At 33.1% G+C, this 22288-nt stretch overlaps 1 pseudogene; it reads left to right on the plus strand.

Annotated features, from left to right (window-relative positions):
- The first annotated feature begins 7849 nt into the window (after positions 1-7849).
- On the plus strand, positions 7850-10509 carry LOC104585702 (pectinesterase pseudogene; annotated as a pseudogene).
- Positions 10510-22288: the final 11779 nt, after the last annotated feature.

Here is a 22288-nt window from a genome sequence, read left to right on the forward strand (position 1 = left end):
TTATTGTATTTTTATTATCAATATATTTTCAATAATTTTCTATTTTTGCTATAAATTTTCAATGGTTATTGGAGATTAAACAATTGTTATTTATTAAAGATTAGATTATTAATTTAGCTGAAATTGGGAGTACTCACGACTTGGTTTGGCTTGGTTGTAGGATGTTTGGCCAACCAAATCAAGCTGGTCAGGTTGGGGAGTTGGTTAGCCAAAACCAACTAACCATTAGTGAAAATCAGCCAACTCGGGTTGTATTAGTTTGGGTCGATTTTTGGTGTGGTCAGTCAGTTAAAAAGATTTAAACTTAAAACTCAAAACTTAAATTTAAATTTAAAAAAATTATAACATCATTATTAAGAATAAAAGTAAAAATTAAATTTATGATATAAAATATTTTAGAATAAGAAATATGGGAAATTTTTTCCATTTTCCTATATTAAAAATACAAAATATTAATATATATATTTATGGTTAGGTCATTGAATTTTGGTTGATTTACAAATGGCCAAAGCGAAACTGATCCAACCTGGTCGTGTTAGGAAATTATTAAACCAAAGCTAACCGAAAATACTAGAAAACTGACCAACTCTAGTTGAGTTGGTCGAATTGGTTGGTTTCATTAGTTTTATGAACAACCCTAGCTGAAATTAATTATTGTTGTTTTTGTATTGTTAAAAAATGATTAAAAGTAGTATGTAAAATATAAATAATTATTAATTACTTAAAATTTTAAAAATATGAAACAATTGTATACTCTCGTGTGTTTCTATTGTTTAGCTTTCGCTTAATAAATCCTGTGCATCACACAGGTCCCCGCTAGTAATTCATAAGTGGGGAAGTATCACTGTCGACCATGTGGGTAGAACGCTCAAATTGAAACAGTGCATATATTAAAACAAGGAAGTATAGAAATGTTCTCTTTTTTCTGATTTTTTTAATTGTTTTAGTCCATGTCATTTTTTAAACTACCAATTAAAAACTCTACATTCCCTAAAAAAAATCTTCCTAAAATCTCTCTCTCTCTTTATATATATATATATATATATCCATACGTTCCAATAACCTAAATAATCTAATATCCTAAAATTTCTCCTAAACAACCTTCCCCACTATCCCCAACTTTCTCCTAAGTTATCTCTAATTTAGTAATAGAGTTTCTCTCCTAAATTATCTCTAATTCTTATTTATCTTCTCCCCCATTTTTTATCTACATCTATCTAAAGAAAGCTTGAATTAAAAATTTTAAGAATTATTTAAATATTCTAACAAAATTATATAATAAATTTAAAATAATTATTAAAAAGACAAAACTAATTCTAATATATATATATATATATTAAAATTTGTCTTTCCACGTCACCATACCTCTCTTTGTCTCTAATTCCTATTTATCTCCTAAATTATCTCTAACTCCTATTTATCTCTTAAATTATCTCTAATTTAGTAGAGTGATTCTCTCCTAAACTATCATTAATTCCTATTTATCCTCTCCCCCACTTTTTATCTATATCTATCTAAAGAAAGTTTCAATTAAAAAAATTCAGAACTATTTAAATGTTATAACAAAATTATATACTAAATTTAAAATATTTATTCAAAACACAAAAAATTAATAGATTTAATAATATTCATATTATTAATAATTCAATATTTTTACAAAATTCATCAGGAAATTATGTAGTAACAATATAAATTATAATTTTACGAATTAATCAATTTAAATGTTAATCAAATAACAAAATAATTAATATTACGTAATAACATTAAAATAAATAAATTCAAATAATGAAAATTTTTAATTATTTTGCATATGATTTAAATATTTAAATAACAAAATATTTAACATGACAAATTTAAAATAGTTAAAATAACGAAATTATATAATAAATTTAAAAAAAATCTTAAAAGTAGAAAAATAATTATAACAGAATTCATATTATTCATATTAATAATAATTTAACATTTTACAAAATTAATAACGAATTATGTAATAATAGTACAATTATAATTTTATGGTTTATTAAATTCAATAAATAATTAATATTTTAAGAATTTAAATAACAATATTATTTCAATAACTAAATAATATTGTAAATAACTAAATTCACTTATATGAATTAATAATTATAGAAAATAACTATCAATAAAATTATATTTATTAGTAATAATTTTACAATAATAGAGTATATTCATTATATATATAGATATACTATAATTAATTTTTATTTTATTTTCAGTAATTATTTGTTGTTTTTTTATAAATATGCTTTCAATAATTATTTATAAATGTATTTTTATTTTTTTACTTAATAGAAAATTATCAATAATTATTGGAGATTAAATAACTATTATTTAATTTTTGAAATTTAATTTATTGTATTTTTGTTATAAATTTACTTTTAGTAATTATATATTTTTTATAATTTATAGATTAATAATTATTAGAGATTAAACTATTATTTGAGGTTCCACTATTTACTGACTAATTTATTATATTTTCAGTATTTATTATATTTTTATTATATATCTATTATATTTTCATTATAAAATTATTTTCAATGATTGTGTATGTTTGCTATAAATTTCAATAATTATTGGAGATTAAACTATTGTTATTTATTAGATATTAGACTATAAATTTAGTTGAAATTAAGCGTGTTCAATGATTGGTTCAATACAGTTGTAGGTTGTTTCGCCAATCAAATTGATCTAGTCAAGTCTATGGTTTGTCACTCGAAACCGATTGACCATTAGCAAAAACCCACCAACTCGGGTTGTATCGATTTGGGTCTATTTTCAGTTTTGTTTGTCTGTTCAAAAGATTTAAACATAAAAATTAACTTTAAATTTCATAAATTACAATGATATTATTAAAAAATAAATTACAAATTTTAAATCTATGATATAAAGTATTTTAGAATAAAAAATATGGGAAAGAAATTTAAATCTATGATATAAAATATTTTACAATAAAAAATATGGGAATTTTCCTACTTTCCCATATTAAAAAATTAAATTTAAAATATAAAATATTCATATATATTTATTAAACCAAAGCAAATCTGAAATACTAGAAAACCAACCAACTCAGATTGAGTTTGATTGGATTGTTTATTAAAAAGTTAAAATATGAAACAATTATATATACTCTTATGTATTTCTATTGTTTAACTTTCGCTTAACAAAGCACGATCCCAGTCACCATGCCTCTCCTTGCTCCATTATCCTCAGTCCCCACCCTGCATTCTCTTTGACTTTCTCTCTTCTCCCCTTTCCACCACTCTCATTAAGCCATGTCACCCAACTACCTAAAAATATTCCTATAATCTCTCTCCTAAGTTATCTCATTTAAACCAATAGGAAAATATCATGTTGCTCCACTCCCTAATCAATTCCTAAAATGCATCCCCCAATTCTATATCTACTCTCCCTTATTTAAAATATTCATATTAATTAATAAATAGTTAAATATGGTTAATATTTAATTCCACCCATATTCAATGAGTATTAAATAGTGTTATTACCAAAAGTTAATAAATACAGTTAGTAAATTACCAAAAAATAAATATTCTTATTAGTATGGTTAGTAAATTACCACAAATTAATAAATATTGTTATTAATTAACTCATTAACAACATTTTATAAAAATTGATAACTCTTTAACTAATTTCAATAAAATTGAGAATTATATTTAATAATTATCAAAAAGTATAAAATTTTAGTTATTGTTATTATTATAATTAATAACCAAATACAAATGGGGGAACAAAATATTAAAATGTTAGAAAATGAAAATTTTGATTAGTTTATATTGAAAAATAAAAGATAAATTAGTGTAATTTTGTTAGTAAACTACCATATAAAAAATATATTTAATAACAATTTAAAAAAAAATTAAAATAAATCCCCATAGTTACACATATGCAATAATCTTTTCAAAATTTTTCATAAAACTATATTTTCGTAAAATAACATTTTTGAAATTAAAAGATATAAAGTATTTGAAAGTTTATTTAAAATGCATTAAATAATTATTGAAAATTATTGGAATATTTTGGAAATTTTAGGAAAATTTATTACATTTGATAGATTTTGGAAAACCATTGAAAAATTATGTAATTTTCATTGCAAATTATTGAAAATTATTAAAGATAAATGACTATGGGAAATGGAAAACTATAATTTGAACAAATAATTACACAAATTATTAAGATAAATTACTATAATATTGGAAAAAGGAAATTATTGGTTAGTTTATATTAGAAATTATAAGGTAAATTAGTATAATTCTGTTATAAAAATTTAAATAAATTTGAATAAATTTTCAAAATTACACAAGTACAATAAATTTTCCAAAATTTTCATAAAATTATATTTTTGAATATTAAAGACAATTTAGTGTACTTTTAGAAATTTACCATGTGGTTGATACTCAATATATCCTTTTGATCATTTCTATCATCAAATTGAATATTGGGTTGATGGGGATAGTGTTTTCTTTCAAAACTGGATCAAACCAAATGGTTAAATTGGAAAAATTGGGAATTGAACATCGTTTCACCTCAAAACCGCTTTTTGTCCAAAAACTGTTTATTTGGTTAGTGGACCGCTGATTTGGGTGGTCGAACCGTCAACCCCGATAATAATTTTTGGCCTTTTATTGTTTTTTTAATTTGTTATTTTTTTGTCAGAGTGGATCATCCGTTCAGACCGAATAGTCAGACCATTTGGCCCTAGAACAGCTCCCCATCCGGTCCAATTTTAAAACCCTTGGACAGGGAGTGGGTGCCTTGCCTTGAGCTTAGCTTGGTGTGCGGCATGGCTTGGCCCAAGGCCCGACACATGGACCAGCCCGACCCACAACACAGCACAGGCCCGTGTGGGCATGAGCTGTGGCTCGTACCGAACCGACCCCCCAAATTATCCTATATGAGGGAGGCGAGGCCCGGGACGCTTTGTGCGGGCCACATGTGGGTCGAGTCGTGCCGACCCAGCACGACCCAATTTACACCTCTACTTGTACCTACCCAATAATGGGGACAAGGCAGGGGAATTCGAGGATTCTCCGTCCTTGATGAGGAGTGGGGTGCCTTGCCCATGAACTCACCCAACATTGAGGAGTGACTACCTTGCCCTGAACCCGCGTGACACTGGGGACGGGGCAGGGATGTGATAAAGTGTCTTGACTATGGGGCAGGGAAAGGGATGGGGTGCCCTGCCTTGAACCCACCCCGTTTTCATTCCTATATAATTGTTAATTATTAGTGGAATTAGTAAAAATGTTAGCTTTTATAATTATTTTTATTTATTTATATTTAATCAAAATTTCATGTAAAAATAATAAATAGATAAATTATTAAAATTACTACAAATTATGAACAAAACTAAATTTATTAAAAAATATTTATTCGTATTCAATAAACAATAATTATTTTTTATAATTCAACATTAAATGACAAATAAAATTATTAAATCTTTCAGATTTTCCCGTGCATTGCACGGGTCCCTGCTAGTTTAATAATATTCATATTATTAATAATTATATATTTTTACAAAATTCATCATAAAATTATGTACAAATAGTATAAATTATGCTTTTCTGGATTATTCAATCTAAATGCTATTCAAAAAAGCAAAAATCTAACATTAAAAATGAAATATTATTTAAATATCTCAATAACTAAATATCTTAAATAACAAAATATTAAAATTAATATTTTAAATCAATTAATAATATATTTTAATTAGTTACTAAATAACTTTCAATTATAATAAATAGATTAAGATTTTAAATATTTAGTTAAATAACTAAATATTTTAAATAATGAAATATTTAACATAACTAGATTTTAAATAGTTAAAATAAAAAAATTATGTATTAATAGTACTATAATTTTATGGATTATTATATTCAACAAGTAATTAATATTTTAAAATTTAAATAATGATATTATTTCAATAAATAAATAATATTGTAAATAACTAATTTCATTTATACCAATTAATAATTCTAGAAAATAACTTTCAAAAAAATTATTGTTCAATAATAATAATTTTAAAAACTTAATCTATATATATACTAAAATTAATATTTATTGTAGTTCAGTAATTATTTATTGTTTTTTGTGATAAATATATTTTCAATAATTATGTATAAATCTACTTTTGTTTTGTTTTTTAATAGAAAATTTTCAATAATTTTGGAGTTTAAACTACTATTATTTAGCTTTTTAAATTTAATTTTTTGTGTATTTTCTCTACAAATTTTTAATAGTTATTGGAGATTAAACTATTGTTCACAAGTTGGTTCGGTCCAGTTGTAGGTTTTTTGGCGAACCAAATCGACCTAGTCAAGTTGGGGAGTTGGTCACTCAGGTTATATCGGTTTGGGTCAATTTTCGGTTTGGTCAGTCGGTTCAAAAGATTTAAACTTAAAAATTAAATTTAAAATTAAGTTTAAATTAAAAAAATTACAATGACATTATTAAAAATTAAATTTATGATATAAAATATTTTAGCCTAAGAAATATTGGAATTTCCCCACTTTCCTATATTAAAAAATATATTCAAAATATAAAATATTAATATATATCTATGGTCAGGTCATTCAATTTTAGTCAGTTTACAAATGGTCAAAGTGAAATTGATCCAACCAAGTTAGGTTGGGAAATTGTTGAACCAAAGCCGATTGAAAATACTAAAAATCGGGTTGGTCAATTTCATTAGTTTGATTAGGGATGGCAACAGGGTAGGGGAAGGACGAGGAGCCTCTTCCCATCCACGTCCCCGTCCCCATCCCTGCTAACAGGGATAAAGTTATCCCCATCTCCGTCTCCACGGGATCTCCACTCCCCATGATTCTTTATAATGTCAACCATTATGTCTTTATTTTTTATTTTATTTAAAAAATAAAAATAAAATAATTAAAATTTACAATCCTATTAGAAAATATTCAACCAAACTTTTAAAAATATTAACATATAGACGTATGTATACATATATACATATATAAACGTATGCATATATATACATATATATTAGCGGGGATCCCATGGGGTGAGGATCAGGGTCCCCGCGGGGCAAGGAGTGCTCTCCCCATCCCCACCAATGGAGATGAAAATTTCCCCATCTTTGTCCCCGTAGGGGGGGGGGGGCGGAATCATCCCCAGCCTTACCCCATTTGGGGCAGATCCCCACGGGGATAAGAGAAATGGGGAAAATTGTCATCCCTAAATTTGATAAACAACTCTATTTAAAATTAATTATTATTATTTTTATATTATAAAAATTTATTAAAAATAATATATAAAATACAAGTGATTATTAATTATTATATAAACAATTATATATTCTATATATATTTCTATTACTTATCTTTAATTTAACAAATCACGCGCGTGCACATGTCCCCACTAATATATATATATATATATATATATATATATATTAAGCCCCATATGCAAAATTCAAGCTTTTATTGGCATCTACAAAACCGTGAATACCCACAAAAGGTGTGAAGCAAAGCAACATGAAATGAATCTGGAGAGATATAGCGCGAAGGCATACTTGTGTCAACTTTCAAACTAAAAAGGAAAGTTGGAGGTTCCTAGAAACCACCTTCATCCTTCATACATTCTACATCTCCCTCCACCGAATTCTGGAAACAATATCTTCTTTTTTTTGGGTGACCAATTATGAGCCACCCTAAATTGTCATTTGTGTCTCTTTTTGAATGGATGGAACCGTGGAATTAATATTGGAATGTCTCACCCACGTAATACAATGAAATAGCTCTTATTTCAATTTCTCTTAACAAATCAATATGCATCATCACATGGATCCGTGCTAATAAGCAATAATGGCGTTACTGTTGCTACTACTCAATGGGCGACCTTGAAACAAAGCATCTAACATCATTTTTCTTAGTTTAATAGATGCTTTGTTTCAATGAGCGACCATTAGTTTCCCTCGTCTATTTTTTTTTTTTTTATTTGGGTCTGAGCCTTTTCTTCTCTATTTAAGAGCAATAGTAGAAGATGTGGCCACCGCAGAAGCAAGTACTGCATAGTACCCTACCGTGATGGCAACGCCCCATCAACCTCTCCTAGTCCTGGACAATTCCAACACCAAGACGAAAATCTCCTCTGCCACCATAACCCTCTGCCTTATTTTCTCCCTTGCTGCCATCATCTCCTCCGCTGTCCTACTTGTTCTTCATCTCAACAACAACACCACCACCGCATCCACTCACCTCTCTGTCCATCCCCACCTTTGCGATTCGGCCCACGACCGGAGGTTTTGCCTGTCCACGGTTTCCAATGTAGTCGCTGCTGCTGCTGCTGCAGGGAAGCCATTAGATGACGTCCATCTCCTCCAGTTGCTCTTGACAAAATCCGTGTCGAGCATACGATACGCCATTGAGATGGCCCACACTATCAACTCTCGGCTCAACGACCAGAGACAGCAAGCGGCTTTAGCAGACTGTGTAGAGCTGATGGAATTGTCCGTTGATCGCTTAACCGACTCTGTCCACGCTCTAGCTGAACAGACCACCACCCGAGTAAAAACACAAAAATTAGTTCGGCCATTTCAGATCAGTCATCCTAATTAGTGAATCGTGACACGACTTCTGTCTGATTCGAACGTGTCATCCTGTTATGAACCTGTGATCAATGATTTTAATGATAACTTAATACGAAAGTCACGTGGTTTCTGCGGTGAAATCCGCCACCTGTTAATAATGTAGAATCTGCTACGAACAGAATGCTTCCAACACTGTACCAACTGTTACAAGGGAAATGTTTCCGATGTGGGACTGTAATAACATATTGTGTGTAGACCTGTTCATGTTCATGGGCCGGGTAGCCCGATGGCCCGGCCCGCACCTTGGTCGGGCTTGTTCATGTAATTAGGCTCACGGGTATGACCTCGGGCATAATACAGTAAGCTCGATTGTGTTTTGGGTCAGGCTCGGGATTTGTCAAAAAGCCTGGCCCGACTCAGCATTATATATTTTATAAAATATATAATATGTATTTTATATATAAAATATATAAATAATATAATATTTATTGAAATATATGTTTGTAATTTAATATATACATTTTTTATTCTTTTCTTTATAATTTCTCTCTCTCTATTCAGCTGCTTCAGCAGTACTAATAGTATGGGCTAAATTTCAGGTTCGGGCTTAGGCCTGGGCTTTGGGTTTTTTATGAGGGCTGGACTTGGGTCTTTGAAAAATCTGTTAATACAGAGTGAAAGCCTGGCCCATGAACAGGTCTAATTATGAGAGAGTGTGTCGGGAGCAGATCTGAATTCCACGCCAAGATCTCGCAATGACCTATGAGTAATACTGAGATTGCCATCTATCCATCAAATGAACCATCTTTGAGGTGCCAACTGATTTGGTACGTAAGATCCCCCTTGCTGATTGTAGCGAAGTTTAGGATCCAAAACTGCCTTCACCAGGTCGGGGTTATGACTTTCGAGTTTGGGGATGGGCTACCCAGCTTCATTACCCACCGTGGTAAGGCTCCATGGTGTGAAAAAAGAAGAATAGCCCATAAAACAGAGAGTTAAAGGATGGAATGGGCCCTTAGCCCTAAGTAGAGTATCAACCATCTTGGGCAACAAGTTGTAAACCCAATATGGGTGCACCAGGTTCTTGGGCCTATTATTGGGCCCCAAAATCTAGTTTAATGCAATTGCTGAATTGCTTCTTCTTTTCTATTTTCTAATAAAAAAACAATGTATGTTGTTACCTAATGGCTATGGTGCCATGAAGCTGGTGTGGGGGATGGATTTATAGCACAAGACATATGGTTCCAGAACACGGCGGGACCCCAGAAGCATTAAGCAGTTGCGTTACGAGTTGGAGCGGATTGATCCGTCATAAACCGTTGCCGCATTGATGCGTACCAAGGCACCCTCTATGCACACTCCCTGCGTCAGTTTTACAGAGACTGCTCTGTCACCGGTACCGTCGACTTCATCTTTGGTGATGCCGCTATGGTCCTCCAAAACTGCGAACTTATAGCTCGAAAGCCCATGAATGGCCAAAAGAACATGGTAACGGCCCAAGGCCGGACCGACCTGAACCAGAACACCGGGACTTCAATCCAGAAATGTGGCATTATAGCAAGCTCCGACCTTGCACCAGTGAAGAGTTCGTTCCCGTCATATCTCGGTCGTCCATGGAAGGAATACTCTAGAACGGTTGTAATGCAGTCTTACATCGGAGACCATATTGATCCGGCGGGCTGGTCCATATGGAGAGGAGATTTTGTGCTGAAGACACTGTATTATGGGGAGTACTCAAATCGGGGAACCGGTGCAGGTACAAGCAAGCGAGTCAGCTGGCCTGGTTATCATGCCATCACTAACCCGGCGGAAGCGAGGAAATTCACAGTGGCAGAGTTGATACAAGGAGGGGAGTGGTTGAAATCCGCAGGTGTGGCTTATACCGAGGGCCTCTAATATCAAAAACAAGTGGGAACATTGATCAGCTTCAGCCTGTTTGTCTCTTTCTTTTTCTGAGAAAAATGTTTAACAGTAACCCCACCTTTTAATTTGCTTGTCTAGGAGCTTCCGGTTATATATATATCTTCCCAATCTCACCAAGTCTCACGCCCTTTAATAAATTCTTCTATCCTCTAATTATATCTGGCTTTTATTATCTTCTTAGTTTCACTCTTTTTTTTTTTTATATAACTGATAATTACCATTCAAGAATCCCAAAAAATAAAGAGGATAACAAATTTCTCAAAAAACAAGGACTACCCATCCAACATTCCTACTCCACAAAACACTTAGCCCGACAAGTAGCTCCAACAGATTCTTCGATCTAGTAGGTACATATTTAAAGAAACAGACAGTTTTACAGCCAAAAATAAAATATGGTCCACCAACTTAAAGAACACCCTCTAAGCCAGAATTTAAAAAGTTCGTAGCTAACAAAGAGTATGAGAATATGACAATTTTGTGAAACTCCTAGTTGAAGAATCCACTCGTCGAGAATAGCCTTTTAACTCCATCTCCAGCACCAAAGCTATCACCTAGCATCTTCCTCCTGTATTAGCTAGTCACAAAAAAGAACCAACATTAGAAAGACAAACAAAAGCATAAGAGCCTTCAGAGCTCTCACTCAGCCTATCATCACAAAAAAAAAAAAAAAACGGGCCGGGTTGGGCCGATGCAAAGTGTAAAACGGCACAGCCTGCATGATGCCTGTGCCTCTCTCCCCTTGGATATTTTGTGGGGTCGGCCCGGCACGGTCTATGGCCCGAGCCTGCACGGGCCCATGCCGGGCCACAGGCCAGGCTGGTCGGTAGGCCAAGCTTTGGGTCAGGCCAAGGCGTGGACTGGCCCAAAGCTATTTATTTAAAAAAAATTGAAAAAAAAAACTTAAAATTTTAATCTTATATGAATTTTGATGTATATAATTGTTTATATATATACAATAATTAAATAAAATAGTATAATAAAACTGAAAACAATTGTTTATTTTATTAATACATTATATACTATATATTATTATATAATTATAATTTATACAATATATAATATTTTATATTTCATATATAAATATAATATATATGGGTCGTGCCAGACCATGGGCCACGGGTGGCATGGCACAACAGTGAGGGCCATTCCGGCCTAGCCCGCCAACTTGAAACGCCAAGCTCGGCATGGCCCATGCAATCGTGCCGTGTCGCGACACAATCCATAGACCATTGGACCAGCTCAAAATTGTGCCGAGCTGCGGGCGGCACGGACCAATTCATGGTTTTCAAAACCAGATCGAATTGAACGGTCAAACAAAAAAAACCGGGAACCATTTTACCCCAGAATTGTTATTTCGCCAAAAAACTGTTGATTTGGTCAACAAACTGCTGACCTGAGGGGTCGATCCATTCAAAACGTCTAATGGTTTTGGCCATTTTTTTTTTGTTAGAACAGGTTGTCCTTTCTATTCAAATGGTTGGACCATTCGACCCAAGAACTGGACCCCTGATCGGTTCATTGTCTGGTTCAATTTTAAAAACCTTACTATCTATAGAGAAATCCACACTCCGACTTTTAAAATACTAGGGCCCTAACTTTTAAAATATTACAACCAATCCGAGGGTTGGCTTGTTGACGTGGTAGCTGGTTTGTTCCAGCGTTGATGTGGAATCAAATTCTGCAACCAGTACTTTCTTTTACATCTCTGAAAACCTATCTTCATTATTATTAATCTTATTAAGAGTATTGGAAAACAAGTTTTCAAGTGCCTGATATTCACAACCATAAACTCTAGCAAAATTATAATAGAAAAATAAATGCATAACTAGTGAGGACAAAATATCCAAAGTAATGAAAAAGACACCAACTTTTCCAAAGGAGACTCAACTGATTCTCTAAATATATGTTTGGCATCGATGCTGCAGATATAAGAAAATGGTGTTGCTGATGTATGGGTTGGAAGCACAGTTCTGAGAAAATGGTGTCTTTTTTTTTTTGTTTGGAAACATTGTGCTAGGTAGGACGTTTCCTGGAGCAACAACAACGTTTTCTGTTTGGTACCAATGCTTCAGGAAACGTTTTCAGCACTGGTACCTATTATCTAGTGCCACGTCATGTCCCTATCACTGTCACCTCATGTCCCTGTTGGCACAATGAGCTGCAGCTCCAGGAAATGCCAAATTTGGCATGGCTTGGAGCACCGTTTTTTATGGAAAAATGGTTCTAAACAAATAGGTGTTTCTTAGAGCACCATTTTTTCCGACGTGACGTTGATGTGTCACCATTTCCTAGAGCAACGACATCGATGCCAAACAGATGCTAAAAGCCTAGAGGCCTGTGTTGCTGGAGGTCGAGATCTCTTATTGCCACATGTTTTATGAAGCCAACAAAGCTAAGAATTAAAATATTAGGCTGCTTGGAAGAGTTCGGATCATCTGTCCCCTAGGGATAGCAAATTTTCTATCCCGTCCAATACATTTTGATCACGTCATCTTTGCCCACTCACTTTGAAACTAACAGAAAATGGATGCTAATGAGCGGTGTGGACTTCAATCTTTATCAAATTTATTTAACCCTTCGGACCTCCTCTCTTTTTATTCCATCGTTCCCAAATCCCGCTGCAAAAGTTCTCTTCTTCTCCCTCCCTCTCCACCCACCGCCCCTTCACCGTCGCTAAGAGTTCTTTTCATTCCATCTACGAGTCGTTGCAAGTCTCTCTCTCTCTCTCTCTCTCTCTCTCTCTCTTCTTTTTCTTCTTCTCTCTCCCTACCGACACGCTACATTGCGACGCGAATCGCAACCCTCTCCGATGTTGTACTCCGGCCACTTCAGGAACCCTCCTCGCCACTGCAACCCTCACCGGTGCTGTATTTTGGCCAGCTCTGTAACCCTGCCTCGCCCCTACAACTCTCGTTTTGGCCACTTAGGTTTATTTACATGCTTATTTTTTGTATGTTTAGAACCTAATTAATGTGATTTAATCAATGCCAAAAAGAAAAACCAATAAAATTATAGGAGTAGACAGTATTTTCTTGTTTACTCTCGTTAAGCTTTAAGAAGACCATCCAACACATGAGTTTTCCATATTAATCTAACAAATTTGGGAGTGTTGGAAATTGCTGAATATAATTAGCAATACATCAAGTTTGCTACTATTAAAACTGATATTATAAATAAAAAGACTTGAAAATAACTTTTTTGAGACTTGAACCTCTGAGTAACATGTAAGTAATGCTTAGAGGATTCTGATCTGATTTCACCAAAACTGATATGGGTTGTAGCCCTAATGTTTCTAGTTTTCACAATAACATTATACGGTTTGTAGCCCTAAAAGTATAATGCTGCAATGAATTCAATATCCTCTTTAGATGCAATGTGAGTTTTCATGCATATTTGTTTGATCAATTTTGTAATTAGATTTTATGCTTATTGAATTGTCAATTTTTGTGCTTATAAGAGGATTTTCCATATATTGGTATTTTGTTTCCAAAATTTGCAGAATTTTGAAATGATTATGCAAGAAAAAGATTGTATTCAACTATGTACTGTTCTTGATAATGATCATACAAATGTTGAATGCCAAGTTGCTCGCAAATTGGTATTTGATAATGGGGTTAATGTTGTGACAGAAAAAAAATTAGAAGAACCAAAAGTATGAATGGTTTTTAAAACATTGGATGAAGCATATTTTTGTACAATGAATAGGACAAAAGGGTTGGATTTAGTATTAGAAAGAGAAAAGCACATAACACAAAAAGTGGGGCTATAAGAGATAGGATTTTTTGTTGTTTTTCACAAGGATTCCGTGAGGAAGATAAGCAATCAGCTAATGCAAAGCATCGTGATAATACAAGAACTGGTTGTAAGGTGCACATATTTGTTGTATTACAAGAAAATGGACAACATTGCATAACTCATTTTGAAAAGGAACACAATCATGTGGTCATGACCCCAAGTAAGACATTCATGTTAAGGTCACAGAGAAAAATTACAGTAGCCCAATCTACTTAAGTCGATCTTGCAAATAAGTCAAGGATAACACCAAAAAGTAACAATAGAATACATGGCTAATTAGGTTGCAGGGGCAGAGAATTTGGGGTTTACTAGTGTTGATTATTGTAATTATTTGCACACAAAGAGGCAAAAAAATATGGAAATGGGAGGTGTTGGAGATACTTTCAAATTTTTTGAGAAGTTACAAATGGAAAACTCCACATCTTTTCAATCCATATAACTTGATGCTACAAATCAAATAACGAATATCTTTTGGGTAGATGCAAGAATGGTATCTGACTACCATTATTTTGGGGATGTTATTTGCTTTGACACCACCTTCAGAACTAATAGAGATCAACACCCATTCGCCCCATTTGTTGGTGTTAATTACCATAGGCAGACTATGATTTTTGGGGCTGCTTTACATTATGATGAGACTGGTGAGTCTTTTAAGTGGGTGTTTGAATCATTTTTGAATGCAATGGGTGGAAAGATGCCAAAAACAAATTTGGTAGATCAATGTGTTGCAATGGCCAAAGCAATATAAAACGTATTTCTAGAGGTTAATCATCGACTTTGTATTTGGCACATCTACTAGAATGCGGTGAAACGTTTGTCTCATGTATTTTGTTGTTTTAAGAACTTTGAAAGGGATTTTAGTAAGCTAATTTATGATTGTGAAGAGGATGATGACTTTCTTGTAGCATGAGAAGAGATGCTTTGTAAGTATGATTTAAAGGAAAATTCATGGTTGAAAGAGTTGTTTGAGGTGAAAGAGAAGTGGGCATTAGTCTATGGAAGGAACCATTTTTTTGCCAATATGAAAAGCACGCAACAAAGCAAGAGCATTAATAGAATGTTAAGAGGTTATTTGAAATCATCATTAAATCTATCTCATTTTTTCGACCATTTTGAAAAAGCTGTAAAAGATAGACGTTAAAAAGAACTAGAGATGGATTTTAAGATGATTCAATGTAGGCCTCACTTGAGGTTAAGTATTGCAACTCTGCAACATGTTGCATAGATTTATACTCCTACCATTTTTAGAGAGTTTAAGGAGTATTGCAAATCTTTACAGTGTTTCGTCGATAGCAAGGTTCAAATTGGAGAAGAGGTTGAGTACAAGTTGAGCCTATATGATACTAATCATGAATATCATGTGACATTTGCACCATCAAATTTGTCAATTTCATGTAGTTGCAAAAATTTTGAGTTTGTTCGAATACTTTGTGCTCATGGATTGAGAGTGTTGTTTGATAAAAGGATAATTAAAATTCCAACACAATATATTTTAAAAAGATGGTCAAGAGATGCAAAGGATGGAAGTGCAATAGATTATCATGGTTATGTAATCAATCTTGATCCAAATTGTTGGTTAACTAGGAGGGACAATGAATTGATTAGAATTTCTAGAGATTTATCAAATCAAGTTGTAGAAAATGAGAAGGCTTACTCGTATGCATTGAAAGGCTTTCAGAAAATTTAGAGTGAAGTTGAAAAGATAATAAAAGAGGAATCTTCAATTAATGCACAAACTGCTTTTTCTAATAATCTTGAAAATGATTCACATGCATGTCTACAACAATCCAACCAATTAAAATCTTCTCATGTGGGTGAAATTCAACAAGGACTAGAAGACAATGAGGGATGCAATAGCATCTAATGATGTTACAAGCAATATAAAAGGACTTGCAAAGAAAATTAAGAGTGGCAAAGCGGGTGAGAGTGGTAGAATAAAACAACCTTTTGAGAAGAAAAGAAATGTATGAAAAACATCACACTCCACCAAAAAACCTTGTCTACAACAGCCATGGAAGCTCATCCCTCATCTCAAACTGTTTTGATATTATATCAAATTATGTTTGTTTTATTAGTTATTTTTTATATGATGCTTTATACTCATTTATTCTTTTTTTTCTCGCTTGTTTAATAGGTATCACATGGTGGGAACATGACACATGTTATTGATCTTAATCAATTTGCTGGTATATATCAACCACATGTAATGAATACCAATCCTGCTCAATGGAGAATTCCATATATGACAAGCTTGTTACAAGTAAGCTCTAATAAATTATATTCTTTTCATATCTTAAAATGGCATTTGAATGATGCTTAATGGCATTTAGTTATGATCTACTAAGCTATGGCTATTCTTGATCATCGTACATGTATGTTTCTAGCTCTTTATATTCTTTTTTTGGTTAGAATTTGGAACCTATCAACGAAACATATTTAGGATTTCATCCCAGAAGTTGAAAGAATGTTGGACTGAATGTAGGAGCTTGTTTCATCCCAGAAGTTGAAAGAACCTGTTAATGATCTACCAAGTTAACTTGCTTAATATGTATGTTTCTCTTTTTCTCTATAGTGAATACAGGGGCTTCACCCATCTTATTTTTTACTAAGCTAAAAACTTGATTTTTACCTAAGAGGCAATGCAAAAACAAATGGTTTGCTATTTCCACCTCAATAGAACTAAAAACACACTCCACACAATTCAAATTTAGGCTCCTGCTCTGAATTTTGCCACAAGTCAAACCATTTTTCTTAAGCTACTATCCCAATAAGGAGCTAAACTTTTGAAGGAGCTCTAGATTAAATCCTATTGGAGCTTTGGATATTAGCTTTTCTTTTTAACTTCTCTATATGAGGGTCCACCAGTCTCTTATGAAGTCCCTAGAATTGAAACCACAAATGTAAATAATCTAATAATTCCCACTGCATCAGTTACTGAAGATCTCTTTGCATCACAAAGATTAGGTAAATCTTTAATCCCCCCTGTAATTGAACCAATTTCTTTGCCCATCTCTTGTATTATGGGTGTTATAGATTCCCATGTTCAAAGCCCATTTCTTGTATTGTGGGAAGAATTTGGGAAAATGAGGGTTAGAGGTATTTATAGCTTTCTGCATGGGAAAACACTTTATCAACGAGCTAAGGTGGGACATGGGAAACACTTTATCAATGTATGTGTCTAGGGAAATTTTGATTTGTTTAAAGGTATTTATTTATAGCTTTCTACATGGAGACACAATGTACTTGCATGTTTTATGTTACCAGTTTAAAATGTCAAAGTTGTCTTCAAATAACAACAGAAATCAGCAAGCAATAACTACTTTAGTTTCAAAATCATTAGCAAATGGAGAAGGGAAGTGAGTGAGCAACCTAGGGAGAAATTGGGCATAGTGTTTTCATTTTCAGATTTAACATTTTAAAGTTTCATTTTTTGAGGCAACAGTTATTTTGGGCTCTATTGTAAATTAGTTTTTGGACATTTGTATTTCCATGTGGATGGATCCCCCAAGTTGTTGTAACTTTTAACTCCCATTAATAAGTTAATCATATTTTGCTGATAAAAGGGGGTGGGGGAAGAGAGTGAGAAACCTAGGGAGAATTCCTAGATATTGGTGTATCAATGTTCTTATACTCTTGGTGTATCAATGTTCTCAAACAAATTTTTTTTTGTTGCATACAAGTGGATTTTTTACAGATATCATGAGCTTGTTTGATGGTCTAATAATTTTTCTGCATAAGGCTTAAAGGAGTCTTGTGCACTTTTAACTTGAATTGCTACAATCAATTTCTCAGAGGAATCCCTTTTTATTGTTATCATTTTTTTAAATAAAATTTGTTGGTTTCTAGAGACATATCCACTAGGGTATGTATCAATTTGGCATTTATATTTCCAAAGTTATTGCATTAATATTATGGAAACTCTTTTAAGGATAAGTAGCAACGTAATAATTAAAGGAAAGTTTTGGAGAAGTCATCTTGGATGTCTTCTACCCTACGATCCATTCCCACTTTCCTAGTGTTCTGGGTAAATGTTGTTTGTTGCAGCAACTTCTTTTGGTCGAGAACAAAGTTTCTATTAAGATTCCAGAAAGTTAAAACTAAGCAAACTTGGAGAGTTGTTTGGTCAAGCTTGTTCAGTCATAGAACAGATTCAATGGATTGATCATGACAAATTGAAACCAATATATTATATTATTCTCTACATCTCTAAACTAGTTCGAACAATGAACTCAAGGATTCGTGTTTCAATTCTATTGAGTGTACCATAATGGCTATAGCAAAGTGATCTCAACAGATCTGGGGCTCTGGCAATACAAATCATAAATTATACCCATAAACCATAAATGTAGTAATTTCGGGCTAAGTTGTTTCCAATGAGGTCGTCCTCCAGAGTAGTGATTGGGTGATGGGCGAAAAGCAATTGATGGCAGACATCAAATAAGAATTTGCAAGTTTAATGGAATTGTAAACAAAAAAAAAAGGTTAACACAATAACAAAACATGAGAAAGACAAGATACTTGATATAATATGATAACATCAACACCTCTGCAATTGTTTTCCAAAGAAAGAACATACTTTAGTTTAATGGCCAATAGACATTAAATTGGTTTAGATAAAGCTGGTTTAAATAGAGTATGTTCCCCTGTTTAAGTCAATATAAAACTTAATACAAAGATTTATCCAAGACTCTACAAATGAAAAAACAACATAATAATTAAAACTAATAAAACAACTAATGTTACTAAATGCATAATTAACATGTTTCTAATTTTGACCAATTCCAATTTTATCTCGTGTTTTAAAAAATGCCCGCTCCATTCTTATCTCATTTAATACATCTTTTCAAAACAAATTTACTGTTGAACCATCGTCTTGTACTATCCGTAAATTCTCATCATTTAGTAATTCTTTAAGATGTTAATGACACCATTTGAATAAGGAACAACCACTGTCTTCCTACAAATAAAAATGACAATATAATTGTTAAACAAGTATAATGAGATCTAACTATAAATTTGAATCTTTATAGATTAAGGTGAGACTTACACATCTATAGAAAAGCCTACCTAGATTCCTTGGTGTATTAATATAACATAATTTCTCTGATGTATTTTACATTTCAATGGTGACATATTATTAGGTCTATTTGTCAATGAATGAGAAACCATCTTATATCTAGCAACCTATATATCATCAGATAAAAAGAGAAAAAAAAACTAGAGGTGGTCTTCTTATAGCTTACATTTAATTTCCAACACTCCCAACTATGCTGGATTAATATGGGAGACTCATGTGCTAGATGGACTTAAACACACTGTAAGAAAAAAAAAAACTAGAGGTGGTCTTCTTATAGCTTAACTGAAATAAACAAAAAATAAATTAATTTACAACACTCCCAACTAACATATCTATTGTTGTTTTTTATTTTAAAAATCACCATTTTGATGATTCCTTTCAGAAGAAACCAATTTTTTTGTCTGCTCTCAAAACAAAATATAGTTCAAGAACATGTTTTAATTTTTATCGATGTGGAAATTTGCAGAATAAATGGAAGCAAAAATATCTGAAGCATGGCATTAACTCTCAACTCTGAAATACCCTATGGGAAACTCATGTGTTGGATGGATTAACGAGAGTAAACAAGAAAATTCCATCTAACATTACATCTTTTTTTTTTATCATTAAAGGATGGTCCCAACTTCTTATTCTCCACTTTTTTCTTCACCAAGCCCAAAATACTACTGCTTCTAGCATAGATTTGATTTCTAATTTTGGCCTTCACCTCCTCTCTCTTATATACCCTCTTGAACTTATTACAAGGATCAACTCCAACAAGACCTTCCTTTAACCGATGGAATACTTTGGTAATATGGACTAAATGGTCATTGTTTGAAACTTTGGGTTTTTTCAAGTTTATCAAAGTAATATCACCTCAGTTATTGTATCCCTTTTCCTCCTAAATCCACCCCCAATTTTCTAATAAACACTTGGGTTATAAATATGGAATCCATCAGCATGGCATCACCACAAGAACTTTTAGATTCCTTGGAGCTCTTAATACCTTTATTTTCCCCCAATCAGCTCACTACATCTATATTTTGACAAAGATGGTTCACGACCTTCAAACTTATCATTGCTTCCACAACTCTTATTATCACAAACACATACCAACTCTGGAAAGCTAAAAGCATCTAACACCAAAACCTTCTTAGTTTCTTCGGAAACATCAACCCCCAAACATCAGACACACAATCACTACTATTCTCCTCAATATTTTTCTCCCTCTTTAAGGTCAATTTTGTTTAAGTGAAGTCTAGTTGATTCACCAAATCCACCTACCATCACCTTTGCATTCTACATCTCACCTCCAATTATAGTAAACTCCCCTTCATTTTCAATGACTCTAATTTTGCAAACACCTTGGGATTCCTATGCCGAACCTTCATCAATTTGAGAATGATTTGATTACTCCCTCAAGAATTCAGCTGCAAGCTACAGGCTAACTCATCTTAGCCTCCAAACTATTTTATCCAACATTTCTTCCCCCTTCACCTGCCAAGAATCTTTCCCCATAAAAACTAAGATTCAACATGTTGAAAGTCAACCTATTTTATCCATCTACCCCTATCATTTTACTTCCTTTTATTGGTTTTTCTTTCTGGCATAGATTAAATCACAATAATTAAAAGAATACAACACGTAAATAAACTTGTAAGTAAACCTGAAGTGGGTTGCATGTTTAGAACAATTACAACACACAATATATTAAATCAAAAGTAGAAAAACCTGAAGTGGCTCAAATAAGAACCACAAGAGTTGCAGGGGTGAGGCAGGGTTACGGAGTTGGCTGAAATACAGCCCCAGAGAGGGTTGCAATGGTGAGGAGGGTTCTTGAAGTGGATAGAGTATAGCACCAGAGAGGGTTGCAGGGGCGGGATAGGGTTGCGATTTGTGTCGCGACGCGGCGTGTCAGTGGGAGGGAGAGGGAGAGGGAGAGAGAGAGAGAGAGAGAGACTTGCAGCGATTCAGATGGAATGAAAAGAACTCTCAGTGGTGGTGAAGGGGCGGTGGGTGGAGAGGGGAGGGAGAAGAAGAGAACTCTCGATGTGGGATTTGGGAACAATGGAATGAAAAGAGAGGAGATCCGAAGGGTTAAAGAAATTTGATAAAGAATGAAGTCCACACTACCCCTTAGTATCCATTTTCCGTTAGTTTCAAAGTGAGTGGGTAAAGATGATGTGTTCAAAATGTATTGGATGGGATGGAAAATTTTTTGTCCCTAGGGGATAGACGATCCAAACTCTACTCTTTATTCTCGCGACACTCCCACCCATTTCTCCTTGCTTGACATGCCTATTGAGTTGGTTTCCATTTGTAGAGAAAATGCTAGAGGCCGAGCTAAGTGTAGCTCCTTCTATTTCTACCCAAAAAAAATCCTAGAGGCCCGCTCCTCCCCAAAATAAGAAATATCCACCTTGATAGAAATAGCAGTCCTTCTTTATACATCTTTTATCCTCAAACTCAAATTCATGAAGTCCCTTTTTAGGGGATGTTTGGTATGGATGTGTTGTGCATCATTCCATTTGTGTTTTGGAAATTGAAAAAAAAAAACATTACAGATATGCAGTGCAATGCAATATTGTTTATTTTATTTTATCACACATCAGTGCCATTAGGCATCATTAAATGCCACCTAGATGAAACAACATTACAATAATGGTTGTGTTTCTTCTTAAAGTGAGTTTCACATAATCCAATACAAGGAAAAGTATAAACAAACCAAAACAAACGCTTTGTAAGAGGCATTAAAGGTATTAAGAGATAAAGATAAGAGGCATTAAGAGTAAAGAAACATGCCATTAGGATTAAATCCCACCTGCACCCATGTGGGGGGGTTCATGAGTTTGGGGAATGAATTACCCCATGGACCAAAAAAAAGATAAAACAAAATAAAATAAAATGTATACTAATATCAAAAAAGTGAA

This window comes from Nelumbo nucifera, chromosome 1 (genome assembly GCF_055504915.1).
Source record: "Nelumbo nucifera cultivar China Antique chromosome 1, China Antique-T2T, whole genome shotgun sequence".
Classification (NCBI taxonomy): Eukaryota; Viridiplantae; Streptophyta; class Magnoliopsida; order Proteales; family Nelumbonaceae; genus Nelumbo; species Nelumbo nucifera.